Here is a 4,867-nt window from a genome sequence, read left to right as displayed (position 1 = left end):
TATAATGAAGAAAATTAGTATAGGAGAGAAAGAAAATGAAAACATTTCATTACACATTATTCATGTTTCTCAAGCATTTGTATATTTTATCCAGATTTTCAGGTTAAGGAATCAAGTTGTTCATGATATGTACAGAATCTCAAAAAGTCAGAGAATTAAAAGGATGAGGAGCTAGCTTAATGATTATGTAAAAAGACTTTCTTGCCTGAGGCACCATGGAGAGACTGCATGATGGTTATGCAAAAAGACACAGAATTACATTATGACCCAGTAATTCTACTCCTAGGTATATATACAAGACAGATGAAACTTTATAGCCACACAGAGATAGAAAAAAAAATCTGTTTTAGCAGTAATACTAATAGCTAAAATTAAAATAAACTAAATGGTCATTAACATATGAAAGGATAAACAAAATATGACGCAGCATACTATGGACTCACAAAAGGAATGAAGTACATGCTATGACTTAAATGAACTCAGAAACCATTCTAAGTGAAAGAAGTTAGAGGGAGTACAAAGGTTATTCAAAAAGTCTCTCATGCCCAACATTCCAGTCTCAGATTCAATGCCCAACACCACCATAAGCCAGAGCTGCGCAGTGCTCTAGGGTGAAAAAAAGTGAGGCCATATATTGTATTAATCCTTGCATGTTATATATCCATAGCACAAAAATCCATAATGACAGGAAACAGATGAGAGGTTACCAGCGGTTAGAAAGAGAGACTAGTTACTTAATTTATATAGGGATTTGTTGTTGTTTTGTTCTTGTCTTTTGGATTTTTGCCACCAAACCTTCACTAGGGCTTTGTACCTGCAGGATTCCACCACTGCTGGTGAACTTTTCTCTCTCTCTCTTTCTCTCTCTCTCAGATAGAATGTGAAAAAGGGAGCGAGAAAGCACAGCACTGCTTTTGTGTAATACTCCAGTGTAGTGGCTTAGAGCTCACATGGCTCCTCATACATGGCAAAGTGTGTGTGTGTTTTTGTTTGTTTGTTTGTTTGTTTGTTTTGCTTCCAGGGTTATCCCTGGGGCTCGGTGCCTGCACTACCAATCCACTGCTCCTGGAGGCTACCTTTCCCATTTTGCTGCCCTTGTTGTGCTTGTTGTAGTTGTTACTGTTGTAGCTGTCGTTGTTGTTGGATAGGACAGATAGAAATGGAGGCAAGAGGGGAAGACAGAGAGGTGGAGAGAAAGACAGACACCTGCACACCTGCTTCACCGCCTGCGATGCGACCTCCTGCAGGTGGGGAGCCAGGGGCTCGAAGTGGGATCCTTAGCCTGCCCCTGCACTTTGTGCCGCGTGTGCTTAACCCGCTGCGACCGCCCAAATCCCCAACGTGTGTGTTCTACCCTATGTGTGCTCTACTGGATAAGCCATTTCCAGGCCCCATATACCAGTTATTTTAATGGGAATCATAAAAAAGTTTTGAAACTAGGAAGAGTAAAGGATTACACAATACTGTGAATACATTAAGTAGTACTAGATTGTATACTTTAAAATGGTTAACTGTGTATTTCACCTCAATTAAAAAAAATGAAAGTAGTAAAGAATTAATCAGGGGATGAGAGGTGATGCATCTGGTAGTACACACACATTACCATGTACACGGACCTGGGTTTGAGCCCTTTCTCCTCACCTACAGCGAGGACAAACTGTGAAGGAGGTCTGAAGATGTCTATCTCTTTTCTTTAATTTCCCCCTTCTTTAAAAAAATTTATTATCTTTATTTATTAGATAGAGACAACCAGAAATCTAGAGCATAGGGAGTGGGGGATAGAGAGAAAGAGACACCTGAAGCCCTGCTTCACCACTCTCAAAGCTTTCCCCCTGCAGGTGGGGACGGGAGTCTTGAACCAGGGTCCTTGTGCACTGTAATGTGTGTTTAACAAGGTGCACCATCACCCAGCCCCTGATGTCACTCTTTCTCCCTCTTTCTTCCCCCTTCCCTCTCAATTTCCCTGTATCTAAACATAAAGAAGGGAAGGAAAAAAGGAGAGAGATGGTCACCAGGAATAATGGCTTTTTGTGCAGGCACCAAGCTCCAGCAATAATCCTGGTGACAAATAAAAAAAATAATAAACCCTTCAGCACCCCATAGTGATCCTGGGTCCTTGCTCCCCAGAGGGATACAGAATAGGAAAGTTTCCAATGGAGGGGATGGGATATGGAACTCTGGTGGTGGGAATTGTGTGGAATTGTACCGCTCTTATCCTGCAGTCTTGTCAATCATTATTAAGTAAAAATAAATAAGTAAATAAATAAAATAAAAAATAAATGAATAAACCAAGGCAATTCACTGTCTTGATAGGAAAAAAGCATGGTGAAAGTGATGTAGTCAGAGAATGAACAGGAAGAACCTGGGGAACACGGACACTGCTGCACCATGACAGAACACATGCTCTCAGACACACATTTCCCATGCTATTGGGGGAAGAAAATAAATGTTACATGGGGAAACGGAAATGGAAACAGGTGTGGGTGTGTCTTAGAAAGGAAGTGAAGATGGTGCTTGGGAGTTCATAAGAAGCTGTTTCTTTCTCTTTACCAACCTAGGACCATCAACACGTGAGTAAATGACTCTCATGCTCCTTCTTTGTCTTGTTCACTTCCCACATGTACTCCAAAATGTGGGTGTTCTCAGTTTACTTGGATAAAGCTTGAAGCTTCAGCAATTAATGCTTTCTCTTCAATTCTTTGTTGAGTTTATGTGTAACTAATATTTAACCATGTGGGGAATACAAAAGCATACAAAAAAAAGCATACAATCTTTTTGATAGGTAAAGAAAAAGATTTGATGAGGGCTGCCAGGTGGTGGCATGGTTGGTGGAGTACACACATTTATTTATGGTAATAAATAAAGACCCAAATTCAAATCTCAAGTCCCCACCTCACAACTGGGGAAGCAGTGTTGTAGGTGTCTCTTTCTCCCTTCCTTTCAATTTCTCTGTGTCCATCCAAGAAAAAGGAAGGAAGGAAGGAAGGAAAGAAAGAAAGAAGAGAGGAAGGAAGGAAGGAAACTGTAGAGTGTGGTAGATTCATCGTGCAGGCACCGAGCTCCAGAAATAACCCTGGTGGCAATAAAAAATAATTTTATGAAATGTAGTACATAAGCAAAGTGTTAGCAAACTAGTAATAGAAAGTAACTCCCTTACTCTAATGAGTAAAAAAATATATAGTAATAATAAATTACTGCAAACATCTTAGCTGATAATGAAATAAATAGAATAATTCCCCCTGGAGAACAGCAATAAATATGGGTGTTACCTAGAAATACTCAATTGTGGGAGGGGAGGGGAGGTGTGGCAGGAAGCTAGCTCACCAGGTAGAGCGCACTCTTCACCTTGAGCAAGTACCTGGGTCCAGAGTCCCTGACACCACATGGCAGCACCTGCACAAGCAAAACTCCACATGCCAGAGAGAGAGACAGGGGAAGGGAGAGAAAAAGTAAAAATGGGGGGGGGGGTCGGGCGGTGGCGCAGTGGGTTAAGCACATGTGGCACAGAGCACAGGGACGGACGTAAGGACCCTGGTTCGAGCCCCGGGCTCCCCACCTACAGGAGAGTCGCCTCACAGGCGGTGAAGCAGGTCTGCAAGTGTCTTTCTCTCCCCCCCTCTGTCTTCCCCTCCTCTCTCCATTTCTCTCTGTCCTATCCAACAACGAACAACATCAACAATGGCAATAATAATAACCACAACGAAGCTACAACAATAAGGGCAACAAAAGGGGGGAAAATGGCCTCCAGGAGCGGTGGATTCATGGTGCAGGCACCGAGCCCAGCAATAACCCTGGAGGGAAAAAGAAAAAGTAAAATTGGGGGAGAGTCTGAGGGGAGCTATGGGATGGAGCATTCAGGAAGTCCTGCCAAAGTGTGTGTTTGGGAGTGGGGTTGTGGGATGCAACAGTGCCAGCGCAATAAAGCTAAAATCAGTTACATGGCCTTTTTTTTCATTTCTAAAATTCATTATTATTATTTTAATTGATTTACTTTACTAGAGCATTGCTCAGCTGTGACTTACGGTGGTGCAGGGAACTGAATCCGAGCCTCACGCCTGAGAGTTTTTTGGCTTTTTTTTTTCCTCCAGAGTTGGGGCTCGGTACCTGCATTATGAATCCACAGCTCCAGGCGGCCATCTTTTCCCATTGTTTTTATTATTGTTATTGGACAGGACAGAAAGAAATGGAGAAAGGAGGAAGACAGAGAGGGGGAGAGAAAGACAGACACCTGCAGACCTGCTTCACCTCTTGCGAAGCGACTCCCCTGCAGGTAAGGAACCAGGGGCTCGAACCCAAATCCCTGAGCTTCGCACTATGTGCGCTTAACCCGGTGCGCTACCTCCCGGCCCTGAGGGTCTTGCAGATCAGCTAATGAACCAGTTTGAAAAGCTCTGTCCTGGGGCCCAGGCCTCCCCACCCGGACTCAGAGCACACGGTCACTCAGCTCTGGGATGGGCTTGGGTGTGGGCCCCCGGGTCTGGCAGGCTCCCCCTCTGTCCGCAGACCCCCGGGCTCTTCACTGTGTCTCGTGGCTTTTTGGAAGCTTCCCCAGTGGCTACCCCTCCCCTTGTCCCGCCCCTGGGGGTGCCCACTCGCCCCCCACAAACCTGAAGACTTGGCGGCTCAGCTGCCGCCCCTCGCCAGCGTCTCCTCACAAGGCTCCAGTCAGCTGAGCTCCTTCCTCCTTCCCTCCCTTCCTCCCTTCCTTCCTTCCTTCCTCCCTCCCTTCCTTCCTCCCTCCCTCCCTCCCTTCCTTCCTCCCTCCCTTCCTTCCTTCCTTCTTCCCACCTGCTCTGAGCGCCACAGAGAACCAAGCAGTTACGTGAGTCACTGCCCACTGGGTGTCTGAGGAAAGGTGCCTCAAGTT

Source organism: Erinaceus europaeus, chromosome 14 (genome assembly GCF_950295315.1).
Source record: "Erinaceus europaeus chromosome 14, mEriEur2.1, whole genome shotgun sequence".
Lineage (NCBI taxonomy): Eukaryota > Metazoa > Chordata > Mammalia > Eulipotyphla > Erinaceidae > Erinaceus > Erinaceus europaeus.
Note: the sequence above shows the minus strand (reverse complement) of the source record.